Source organism: Oncorhynchus tshawytscha, unplaced genomic scaffold, assembly GCF_018296145.1.
Source record: "Oncorhynchus tshawytscha isolate Ot180627B unplaced genomic scaffold, Otsh_v2.0 Un_contig_4886_pilon_pilon, whole genome shotgun sequence".
NCBI classification, from domain to species: Eukaryota; Metazoa; Chordata; class Actinopteri; order Salmoniformes; family Salmonidae; genus Oncorhynchus; species Oncorhynchus tshawytscha.
The window spans coordinates 40,383-53,655 of record NW_024608252.1 but is presented as its reverse complement, the minus strand read 5'-3'; the positions used below and the strand labels follow the sequence as shown (position 1 = coordinate 53,655).

The following is a 13,273-nucleotide window of genomic DNA, read 5'->3' as shown; positions in this document are numbered from 1 at the left end:
GAGGCTATATTTCCAGGGGGTACCGGTACAGAGTCAATGTGGAGGCTATATTTCCAGGGGGTACCGGTACAGAGTCAATGTGGAGGCTATATTTCCAGGGGGTACCGTTACAGAATCAATGCGGAGGCTATATACAGGGGGTACCATTACAGAGTCAATGTGCAGGGGTGCAGGTTAGCCGAGGTAATATGTACATGTACAGTTGATGTCGGAAGTTTACATACACTTAGGTTGGAGTCATTAAAACTTGTATTTTCAACCACTCCACAAATTTCTTGTTAACAAACTATAAGTTTTGGCAAGTCAGTTAGGACATCTACTTTGTGCATGACACAAGTCATTTTTCCAACAATTGTTTACAGACAGATTACTTCACTTATACACTGTATCACAATTCCATTGGGTCAGAAGTTTACATACATCTTCTCCTGAGTCTGACTAGGGCCCCCTTATTGTTCCTCTTCTCCTGAGTCTGACTAGGGCCCACTTCTTCCTCTTCTCCTGAGTCTGACTAGGGCCCCCTTATTGTTCCTCTTCTCCTGAGTCTGACTAGTGCCCACTTCTTGTTCCTCTTCTCCGGAGTCTGACTCGGGCCCACTTCTTGTTCCTCTTCTCTGGTGTCAGTGTTGTGGTGCCGCCCCCAGGATGAATAGAGCTGGAAGTTCAAACAGAAGATCCAGGTTTCATGATGAGAACCGCTGATCTAATGTCCAAAAGGAATTTTCAGCTGTAGGTAATAATACAATAAACATTCTGAGCAAATAATGTAAGAATGAAACCCCCCCCAAAAAACTGCCATGGTGGCTAGGAGGTAGAAATAGGGGGACCGTGTCTTCAGCTGAGACGCGCTATAATCATATTTGGTTAGGCACAACAGTGGTAGGCTTGATTACCAACAACGACGAGACGGCCTACAGGGAGGAGGTGAGGGCCCTCGGAGTGTGGTGTCAGGAAAATAACCTCACACTCAACGTCAACAAAACTAAGGAGATGATTGTGGACTTCAGGAAACAGCAGAGGGAACACCCCCCTATCCACATCGATGGAACAGTAGTGGAGAGGGTAGCAAGTTTTAAGTTCCTCGGCATACACATCACAGACAAACTGAATTGGTCCACTCACACAGACAGCATCGTGAAGAAGGCGCAGCAGCGCCTCTTCAACCTCAGGAGGCTGAAGAAATTCGGCTTGTCACCAAAAGCACTCACAAACTTCTACAGATGCACAATCGAGAGCATCCTGGCGGGCTGTATCACCGCCTGGTACGGCAACTGCTCCGCCCTCAACCGTAAGGCTCTCCAGAGGGTAGTGAGGTCTGCACAACGCATCACCGGGGCAAACTACCTGCCCTCCAGGACACCTACACCACCCGATGTTACAGGAAGGCCATAAAGATCATCAAGGACATCAACCACCCGAGCCACTGCCTGTTCACCCCGCTATCATCTAGAAGGCGAGGTCAGTACAGGTGCATCAAAGCTGGGACCGAGAGACTGAAAAACAGCTTCTATCTCAAGGCCATCAGACTGTTAAACAGCCACCACTAACATTGAGTGGCTACTGCCAACACACTGACACTGACTCTACTCCAGCCACTTTAATCATGGGAATTGATGGGAAATGATGTAAATATATCACTAGCCACTTTAAACAATGCTACCTTATATAATGTTTACATACCCTACATTATTCATCTCATGTAGATACTGTACTCTATCATCGACTGCATCCTTATGTAATACATGTATCACTAGCCACTTTAACTATGCCACTTTGTTTACATACTCATCTCATATGTATATACTGTACTCGATATCAGCTACTGTATCTTGCCTATGCTGCTCTGTACCATCACTCATTCATATATCCTTATGTACATATTCTTTATCCCCTTACACTGTGTATAAGACAGTAGTTTTGGAATTGTTAGTTAGATTACTTGTTGGTTATTACTGCATTGTCGAAACTAGAAGCACAAGCATTTCGCTACACTCTCATTAACATCTGCTAACCATGTGTATGTGACAAATAAAATTTGATTTGGTTAGTAGAGACCCCACTGAGTATTTACCACCCCACTTTAGCTAAGACAGGTAGAAAGTTTATCTCTACAAACTAATATGCTCAACATACTAGCGTCAACATTGTATTTTTTAAATGATTGGTTCTAAAGGTTTTAAAACCATATTTTTTAAAATTTGTTTAAAAAAATGTCTTAATGCTTTTTCTTGTTGGCACTTATAAAAATGGCCGTTGATGAAAAATGCAATGTCTTTTGAATGAGTTATCCACATTGCAATGATTTGAAATGCGGGCTTTTATTTTTAAGGTTTCCTCATTACCATACGAGCTCGACGTCATAATTTGTGTTTCTGGCAGACTACTGGTGCCGCCTTCACTAAACTAGCGTAGCCTGGGGACCGGTAGGTCCGGAAGAAAATTACTATTCTGAAAAAAAAGGTCTCCGCTAATATAATTATGTATGTACAGTTTCATATTTGGCAAAAACGATAGACCCATAAAGACACCGGTGATGGAAAGAAGGTCTCGGAAGGAGCAAACTGGACCGGCTTCCGTATGATACCACCGTACATTACAGGGAAGCATCGGACAAGTACTCGCAAAGTGCACTTGATTTGACACCACGTACTATAAGAGACTAGTTTTTTTCCTCTGTTCCCACCTTGTGTTTTGTGGATTTTTTGGAATAGACGTCGTCTTGTGGGACACCCTTTTGTTTTTTTTCAGTCACCCATACCACGGTTTCTTTTTAAATTGGATTGGTCAGCAGCTGGCAGCTAGTGCTGCATAATTTGAAACGTAAGTATGTAGGTTGTTTCATTGTAACGAAAATATAACAAAAAAAGGATATATGTATATACACACTACATGACCAAAATTATGTAGACACCTACTCTTCAAACATCTCATTCAATCATGGGCATTAATATGGAGTTGGTCCCCCTTTTCTGCTATAACAGCCTCCACTCTCCTGGGAAGGCTTTCCTCTAGATGTAGGAACATTGCTGCTATAACAGCCTCCACTCTTCTGGGAAGGCTTTCCACTAGATGTTGGAACATTGCTGCTATAACAGCCTCCACTCTCCTGGGAAGGCTTTCCACTAGATGTTGGAACATTGCTGCTATAACAGCCTCCACTCTTCTGGGAAGGCTTTCCACTAGATGTTGGAACATTGCTGTTATAACAGCCTCCACTCTTCTGGGAAGGCTTTCCACTAGATGTTGGAACATTGCTGCTATAACAGCCTCTACTCTTCTGGGAAGGCTTTCCACTAGATGTTGGTACATTGCTGCGGCGACTTGCTTCTAATTCAGCCACAAACATTCGTGAGGTCGAGCACTGATGTTGGACGATTAGGCCTGGCTCGCAGTCGTCATTCCAATTCATCCCAATGGGGTTGAGCTCAAGGACCTGTGCAGGCCAGTCAAGTTCTTCCACAGCACAAAGGAAGCACATAATTGTCTAGAATGTCATTGTATGCTGTAGCGTTAAGATTTCCCTTCACTGGAACTAAGGGGTCTAGCCCGAATCATGAAAAACAGCCCCAGAGCATTATTCCTCCTCCACCAAACTTTACAGTTAGCACTATGACTTCGAGCAGGTAGCGTTCTCTTGGCATCTGCCAAAACAGATTTGTCCGTCAGAGTGCCAGATGGTGAAGCGTGATTCATTACTCCAGAGAATGTGTTTCCACTGCTCCAGAGTCCAATGGCGGTGAGCTTTACACCACTCCAGCCGACGCTTGGCATTGTGCATGGTGATCTTAGACTTGCGTGCGGCTGCTCGGCCATTGAAACCCATTTCATGAAGCTCCCGACGAACAGTTATTGTGCTGACGTTGCTTCCAGAGGCAGTTTGGAACTCAGTAGAGGGTTGCAACTGAGGACAGACTATTTTTACGCTCTACACACTTCAGCGGTCCCGTTCTGTGAGCTTCTGTGGCCTACCACTTCACTGCTGAGCTTTTGTTGCTCCTAGATGTGTCCACTTCAGAATAAGAGCGCTTAGAGTTGACCGGTGCAGTTCTAGCAGGGCAGAAATTTGACAAACTGACTTGTTGGAAAGGTGGCATCCTATGACAATGCCACATTCAAAGTCACTGAGCTCTTCAGTAAAGCCATTCTACTGCCAATGTATGACACTGGAGATGACATGGCTGTGTGCTCGATTTTATACACTGGTGAGCAACGGATGTGGCTGAAATAGCCGAATCCACTGATTTGAAGGGGTGTCCACATACTTTTATGTACAGTTGAAGTCAAATGCATACTTACAAGCCCTTAACCTTTTAGTGCAGTTCAAGAAATAGAGTTAAGAAAATATTTACCAAATAAACTAAAGTAAAAAATAATTAAAAGTAACACAATAAATAACAATAACAAGGCTATGTACAGGGGGTACCAGTATAGAGTCAATGTGGAGGCTATTTACAGGGTGTTACGGTACAGAGTCAATGTGGAGGCTATTTACAGGGTGTTACGGTACAGAGTCAATGTGGAGGCTATATACAGGGTGTTACGGTACAGAGTCAATGTGGAGGCTATATACAGGGTGTTACGGTACAGAGTCAATGTGGAGGCTATATACAGGTGGTACCGGTACAGAGTCTGTGTGGAGACTATATACAGGGGGTACCGGTACAGACTTATATGACAGGGTGTCTTCCTGCTTGGAAAGTTGAATCTACCGTGGAGCGAACTGATACAACAGCTGGATCACCAAATATAACCAGTAAAAACATGGCCTACTAAAAATATTACAAATGAATAAGAGAAGAAAGCCGTAACTCTGAGGAATGGATATTTCTTAACTGTATTATTCATCAGGAAGTGTAAAAATGTGTTAAAGCTGGAAAATGTTGTCAAAGTGACTTTGATGCCAAGAGAGGTGACATATTGCTCACATTAAGACTAGAATAACCGTAACTGGGGTAGGCAAGGATTATGCTTTTTCAGGATGATGGTTATGCAATGAGAATTAACCAGATATGCACCTGGATGCAGGTCATTTGTCAAATCAAATCAAATTTTATTTGTCACATACACATGGTTAGCAGATGTTAATGCGAGTGTAGCGAAATGCTTGTGCTTCTAGTTCCGACAATGCAGTAATAACGAACAAGTAATCTAACTAACAATTCCAAAAAAACTACTGTCTTATACACAGTGTAAGTGGATAAAGAATATGTACATAAGGATATATGAATGAGTGATGGTACAGAGCAGCATAGGCAAGATACAGTAGATGATATCGAGTACAGTATATACATATGAGATGAGTATGTAAACCAAGTGGCATAGTTAAAGTGGCTAGTGATACATGTATTACATAAGGATGCAGTCGATGATATAGAGTACAGTATCTACGTATGCATATGAGATGAATAATGTAGGGTAAGTAACATTATATAAGGTAGCATTGTTTAAAGTGGCTAGTGATATATTTACATCATTTCCCATTATTAAAGTGGCTGGAGTAGAGTCAGTGTCATTGACAGTGTGTGACGTAGAAGTCCGTCACTGGCCGCGGGCAGCATTTGGTTCTTTAACGCACACACATATTCATCACTCCTCCCTGCGCCATTATACCATAAGTTAACAATGTGGGTCGACACACAATTTAACTTCTGTCTTGGTGCATGCATTTCACACTTGTCAATGTTCATATTTGAGAGATACAATAATTATTATACTTATCAATGTTGTGGATGAGCGCATTGTTTGTTTGTTCTGTTCCTCTCTCTCCATCTCTGTAGCTTCTGGGTATGCTGGAAAAGGACCCGAGCTAAGGGAATTGGGTTGGCTTTATAGTGCCTGTCCCAAATGGCTCATTAATGCATATGGGCATATTGAAAGATATTGTCAGTAATGATGTAATGTTGTAAATGTTATGTTGTGATATTGTTTAAAACCGTGTTGCAATGTATATCCTTTAGTATGTTTAGTTCATGGAAAATGTAGGTTTGTATTGTTAATTGATTAATTAATTAGGGTTAATTGTTCTGAGGGGAGGGGCTAGCCCTACAAAAGGAGCCTTTCTCCAGTCTCTAAGGGGGATTTTTTTGGATTGAGCTGTGGATGGGGCAGCATTGTTGTTAAGCTGTCCCATAAGGTAGACGTTGATGGCAGTACTGTTATTTTCTGTTCCGGAATCACTTGTAAATAAACACCTTTGCACAGAAGAACTTTTGCGGTTCCGCCATCTTTTTATTTTTATAGAGGTTAGGTTATCCAGTTTAGCCATCTGGCCTACTCTACGTGACACAGTGTGTTGGCAGTAGCCACTCAATGTTAGTGGTGGCTGTTTAACAGTCTGATGGCCTTGAGATAGAAGCTGTTTTTCAGTCTCTCGGTCCCAGCTTTGATGCACCTGTACTGACCTCGCCTTCTGGATGACAGCGGGGTGAACAGGCAGTGGCTCGGGTGGTTGATGTCCTTGATGATCTTTATGGCCTTCCTGTAGCATCGGGTGGTGTAGGTGTCCTGGAGGGCAGGTAGTTTGCCCCGGTGATGCGTTGTGCAGACCTCACTACCCTCTGGAGAGCCTTACGGTTGAGGGCGGTGCAGTTGCCATACCAGGCGGTGATACAGCCCGCCAGGATGCTCTCGATTGTGCATCTGTAGAAGTTTGTGAGTGCTTTTGGTGACAAGCCGAATTTCTTCAGCCTCCTGAGGTTGAAGAGGCGCTGCTGCGCCTTCCTCACGATGCTGTCTGTGTGAGTGGACCAATTCAGTTTGTCTGTGATGTGTATGCCGAGGAACTTAAAACTTGATACCCTCTCCACTACTGTTCCATCGATGTGGATGGGGGGGTGTTCCCTCTGCTGTTTCCTGAAGTCCACAATCATCTCCTTAGTTTTGTTGACGTTGAGTGTGAGGTTATTTTCCTGACACCACACTCCGAGGGCCCTCACCTCCTCCCTGTAGGCCGTCTCGTCGTTGTTGGTAATCAAGCCTACCACTGTTGTGTCGTCCGCAAACTTGATGATTGAGTTGGAGGCATGCGTGGCCACGCAGTCATGGGTGAACAGGGAGTACAGGAGAGGGCTCAGAACGCACCCTTGTGGGGCCCCAGTGTTGAGGATCAGCGGGGAGGGGATGTTGTTGCCTACCCTCACCACCTGGGGGCGGCCCGTCAGGAAGTCCAGAACCCAGTTGCACAGGGCGGGGTCGAGACCCAGGGTCTCGAGCTTGATGACGAGCTTGGAGGGTACTATGGTGTTGAATGCCGAGCTGTAGTCGATGAACAGCATTCTCACATAGGTATTCCTCTTGTCCAGATGGGTTAGGGCAGTGTGCAGTGTGGTTGAGATTGCATCGTCTGTGGACCTATTTGGGCGGTAAGCAAATTGGAGTGGGTCTAGGGTGTCAGGTAGGGTGGAGGTGATATGGTCCTTGACTAGTCTCTCAAAGCACTTCATGATGACGGATGTGAGTGCTACTGGGCGGTAGTCGTTTAGCTCAGTTACCTTAGCTTTCTTGGGAACAGGAACAATGGTGGCCCTCTTGAAGCATGTGGGAACAGCAGACTGGTATAGGGATTGATTGAATATGTCCGTAAACACACCGGCCAGCTGGTCTGCGCATGCTCTGAGGGCGCGGCTGGGGATGCCGTCTGGGCCTGCAGCCTTGCGAGGGTTAACACGTTTAAATGTCTTACTCACTTCGGCTGCAGTGAAGGAGAGACCGCATGTTTTCGTTGCAGGCTGTGTCAGTGGCACTGTATTGTCCTCAAAGCGGGCAAAAAGTTATTTAGTCTGCCTGGGAGCAAGACATCCTGGTCCGTGACTGGGCTGGGTTTCTTCCTGTAGTCCGTGATTGACTGTAGACCCTGCCACATGCCTCTTGTGTCTGAGCCGTTGAATTGAGATTCTACTTTGTCTCTGTACTGGCGCTTAGCTTGTTTGATAGCCTTGCGGAGGGAATAGCTGCACTGTTTGTATTCAGTCATGTTACCAGACACCTTGCCCTGATTAAAAGCAGTGGTTCGCGCCTTCAGTTCCACACGAATGCTGCCATCAATCCACGGTTTCTGGTTAGGGAATGTTTTAATCGTTGCTATGGGAACGACATCTTCAACGCACGTTCTAATGAACTCGCACACTGAATCAGCGTATTCGTCAATGTTGTTGTCTGACGCAATACGAAACATCTCCCAGTCCACGTGATGGAAGCAGTCTTGGAGTGTGGAGTCAGCTTGGTCGGACCAGCGTTGGACAGACCTCAGCGTGGGAGCCTCTTGTTTTAGTTTCTGTCTGTAGGCAGGGATCAACAAAATGGAGTCGTGGTCAGCTTTTCCGAAAGTGGGGCGGGGCGGGGCCTTATATGCGTCGCGGAAGTTAGAGTAACAATGATCCAGGGTCTTTCCACCCCTGGTTGCGCAATCGATATGCTGATAAAATTTAGGGAGTCTTGTTTTCAGATTAGCCTTGTTAAAATCCCCAGCTACAATGAATGCAGCCTCCGGATAAATCGTTTCCAGTTTGCAGAGAGTTAAATCAAATCAAATCAAATCAAATTTATTTATATAGCCCTTCGTACATCAGCTGATATCTCAAAGTGCTGTACAGAAACCCAGCCTAAAACCCCAAACAGCAAGCAATGCAGGTGTAGAAGCACGGTTCGTTCAGAGCCATCGATGTGTCTGCTTGGGGGGGATATATACGGCTGTGATTATAATCGAAGAGAATTCTCTTGGTAGATAATGCGGTCTACATTTGATTGTGAGGAATTCTAAATCAGGTGAACAGAAGGATTTGAGTTCCTGTATGTTTCTTTCATCACACCATGTCACGTTAGTCATAAGGCATACGCCCCCGCCCCTCTTCTTACCAGAAAGATGTTCATTTCTGTCGGCGCGATGCGTGGAGAAACCCGCTGGCTGCACCGCTTCGGATTGCGTCTCTCCAGTTAGCCATGTTTCCGTGAAGCAGAGAACGTTACAGTCTCTGATGTCCCTCTGGAATGCTACCCTTGCTCGGATTTCATCAACCTTGTTGTCAAGAGACTGGACATTGGCGAGAAGAATGCTAGGGAGTGGTGCGAGTCCCCATACATCTGACAATGAACACTTACTTAGTCAGATTTGGGCTGAGGTGATTGGATAACTGTAAATATGACTCACAGTGGAGATGATAATTGTTCCTTAATATCTTTTCAAAAACAGACCATTCCAAATGCAAGAGATGCTCTTTCACTCAAATTTTACAATAAATGTATTAATTTTTTTACCAATAAGCTGTTTAAAAAAAATATTGGCATTTAGCTAGGCAAGTCAGTTAAGAACAAATTCTTATTGATGGCCTGATGATGGCCTACCAAAAGGCAAAAGGCCTCCTGGGATTAAAATAAATAAATATGAATATAGAACAACACACACACTACATAAAGAGAGACCTAAGACAACAACATAGCAAGTCATGTGTTGCGGCCAACACAGCATGGTAGCAACATAACAACAGCATGGTAGCAGCACAAAACAAGGTACAAACATTATTGGGCACAGACAACAGCAAAGGGCAAGAAGGTAGAGACAACAATACATCACACAAAGCAGCCACAACTGTCAGTAAGAGTGTCCATGATTGAGTCTCTGAATGAAGAGATTGAGATAAAACTGTCCAGTTTGAGTATTTGTTGCAGCTCGTTCCAGTCGCTAGCTGCAGCGAATTGAAAAGAGGAGCGACCCAGGAATGTGTGCGCTTGTTAACAGAATGTAACTGGCAGAACGGGTGTTGTATGTGGAGGATGAGGGCTGCAGTAGATATCTCAGATAGGGGGGAGTGAGGCCTAAGAGTTTTATAAATAAGCATCAACCAGTGGGTCTTGAAATGGGTATACAGAGATGACCAGTTTATAGAGGAGTATAGAGTGCAGTGATGTGTCCTATAAGGAGCTTGGTGGCAACTCTGATGGCCGAATGGTAAAGAACATCTAGCCACTCGAGAGCACCCTTACATGCCGATCTATAAATTACGTCTCCCTAATCTAGCATGGGTAGGATGGTCATCGGAATCAGGGTTAGTTTGGCAGCTGGGGTGAAAGAGGAGCGATTTACGATAGAGGAAACCAAGTCTAGATTTAACTTTAGCCTGCAGCTTTGATATGTGCTGAGAGAAGGACAGTGTACCGTCTAGCCATACTCCCAAGTACTTGTATGAGGTGACTACCTCAAGCTCTAAACCCCAGAGGTAGTAATCACACCTGTGGGAGGAAGGGCGTTCTTCTTACCAAACCACATTACCTTTGTTTTGGAGGTGTTCAGAACAAGGTTAAGGGTAGAGAAAGCTTGTTGGACACTAAGAAAGCGTTAAACACAAAATCTGGGGAGGGGCCAGCTGAGAATTAGACTGTATCATCTGCATATAAATGGATGAGAGAGCTTCCTACTGCCTGAGCTATGTTGTTGATGTACATTAAGAAGAGCGTGGGGCCTAGGATCGAGCCTTGGGGAACTCCCTTGGTGACAGGCAGTGACTGAGACAGCGGATTTTCTGACTTTATACACTGCACTCTTTGAGAGAGGTAGTGAGCAAACCAGGCCAAAGACCCTCAGATACCAATACTCCTTAGTCGGCCCACAAGAATGGAATGGTCTACCGTATCAAAAGCTTTGGCCAAGTCAATACAAATAGCAGCACGTCATTGCTTAGAATCAAGGGCAATGGTGACATCATTGAGGACCTTTAAGGTTGCAGTAACACATCCAGAACCTGAGCGGAAACCAGATTGCAAACCCAAGAGAATACTATAGACATCAAGAAAGCCAGTCAGTTGATTATTGACAAGTTTTTTTCAACACTTTTGATAAACAGGGCGAAATAACAGTTAGGATCAGCTTGATATCAGTGCACAAGTCAGAATTGGGGCTAGCAACAGTAGATGGGCCAGGGTGTACATGTACATTTCCAGATATCATCAACAGTAATACAATCAGGGCACGGCAGAGGACAGGGAGAGCTCTGCAGTGCTGATTTATGACATCTGAATGTCATTAGATGGCAACAAGATCATATTGTACAGCAATTTCATCAGGTAACATGAATACAAAGCCGGCAAGAGGTGGTTAGAATAGGATGGGAGGCCAAGAGTCTGTGTAACCAATAGAGAGTCAGAGTCCCGAGTGTGGGAACAAACAGTCTATCCCACAGATTGGTAAAGAACGTTTGTAGTCAACAAAGCATGCAGGAGTCATGAGGCAAACAGCAAAATGCACAATAATTTTTTGTTAAATAAATAACGAATGTACGTGTGTGCTGGAGGTGCAACAGTGCATGTGTGCTGAAGGCTAGGGTGAGTGTGGTGGAGTTACCTGTACAAGACGGAGGGAGACAGGCCAGGGTAGACGGTGAACAGATAACCAGGTGGAATCCAAGCAGCAGTGCAGCAGGCAATGGGAGTAGGTGTCACACCCACTTGGGAGAAGCTTATATTTCTGTAGGCAGATTTCTTGTAGAAAATGCCAGTGAATGCTCTTTGAACAGCAGGAGGGGGCTTCAGAGGACTCTTGACACTTGTTGGGCCCAAAGGCCTTTTACTTCACACCTTAGTGCTAATTGAATTTGTATCTGGCTCAGTTCCAGGTTGGAATGGTGTCCTCTGCAGTTTGTTGGCTAGAGCACCCTCCTTATTGGTGTCCTTTAGTAGTGGTTTCTTTGCAGCAATTTGACCATGAAGGCCTGATTCACACTGAACAGTTGATGTTGAGATGTGTCTGTTACTTGAACTCTGTGAAGCATTTATTTGGGCTACAATTTCTGAGGCTGGTGACACTAATGAACTTCTCCTCTGCAGCAGAGGTAACTCTGGGTCTTCCTTTCCTGTGGCGGTTCTCATGAGAGCCAGTTTCATCATAGCGCTTGATGGTCTTTGCATCTGCACTTGAAGAAACTTTCAAAGTTCTTGAAATTTTCCAGATTGACTGACCTTCATGTCTTAGAGTAATGATGGTCTGTCGTTTCTCTTTGCTTATTCGAGCTGTTCTTGCCATAATATGGATTTGGTATTTTACCAAATAGGGCTATCTTCTATATTTTTTATATTTTTTTTATTTAACCAGGTAGGCCAGTTGAGAACAAGTTCTCATTTGCAACTGCGACCTGACCAAGATAAAGCAAAGCAGTTAGACACATAAAACACAGAGTTACACATGGAATAAACAAACATACAATCAATAATACAGTAGAAAAATCTATATACAGCATGTGCAAATGAAGTAGGATAAAGGTAAGGCAATAAATAAATAGTAATTACAATATAGCAATTTAACACTGGAATGGTAGAATGTGCAAGTAGAGATACTGGGGTGCAAAGGAGCAAGATAAATAAATAAATACAGTATGGGGATGAGGTAGATTGGATGGGCTATTTACAGATGAGCTATGTACAGGTGCAATGATCTGTGAGCTGCTCTGACAGCTGATGCTTAAAGCCAGTGAGGGAGGTAAGAGTCTCCAGCTTCAGAGATTTTTGCAGTTCGTTCCAGTCATTTTGCAGTTCGTGGCAGCAGAGAACTGGAAGGAGAGACGGCCAAAGGAAGAATTGGCTTTGGGGGTGACCAGTGAGATATACCTGCTGGAGCGAGTGCTACAGGTGGGTGCTGCTATGGTGACCAGTGAGCTGAGATAAGGTGGGGCTTTACCTAGCAGAGACTTGTGGATGACCTGGAGCCAGTGGGTTTGGCGACGAGAATGAAGCGAGGGCCAGCCAACGAGAGCGTACAGGTCGCAGTGGTGGGTAGTATATGGGGCTTTGGTGACAAAACAGATGGCACTGTGATAGACTACATCCAGTTTGCTGAGTAGAGTGTTGGAGGCTATTTTGTAAATGACTTCGCTGAAGTCGAGGACCGGTAGGATGGTCAGTTTTACAAGGGTATGTTTGGCAGCATGAGTGAAGGAGGCTTTGTTGTGAAATAGGAAGCCGATTCTAGATTTAATTTTGGATTGTAGATGCTTAATGTGAGTTTGGAAGGAGAGTTTACAGTCTAACTAGACACCTAGGTATTTGTAGTTGTCCACATATTCCAAGTCAGAACCGTCCAGAGTAGTGATGCTGGACGGGCGGGCAGGTGCTGGCAGCGATCGGTTGAAGAGCATGCATTTAGTTTTACTTGCAATAAAGAGCAGTTGGAGGCCACGGAAGGAGTGTTGTATGGTATTGAAGCCTGTCTGGAGGTTAGTTAACACAGTGTCCAAAGAAGGGCCAGATGTATACAGAATGGTATCGTCTGCGTAGAGGTGGATCAGAGAAT

At 44.5% G+C, this 13,273-nt stretch overlaps 1 protein-coding gene across 2 annotated transcripts in view; it reads left to right on the top strand.

Annotated features, from left to right (window-relative positions):
* The first annotated feature begins 2,381 nt into the window (after window positions 1-2,381).
* The window catches only part of LOC121843359 (PI-PLC X domain-containing protein 1-like), a 32,726-nt gene continuing 21,834 nt past the window's right edge, over window positions 2,382-13,273 (top strand). For both annotated transcript variants that reach the window (XM_042312977.1, XM_042312979.1), the window contains exon 1: window positions 2,382-2,820. The gene's annotated coding sequence lies outside the window, so the exon portion shown is untranslated. The remainder of the gene's footprint in view (window positions 2,821-13,273) is intronic.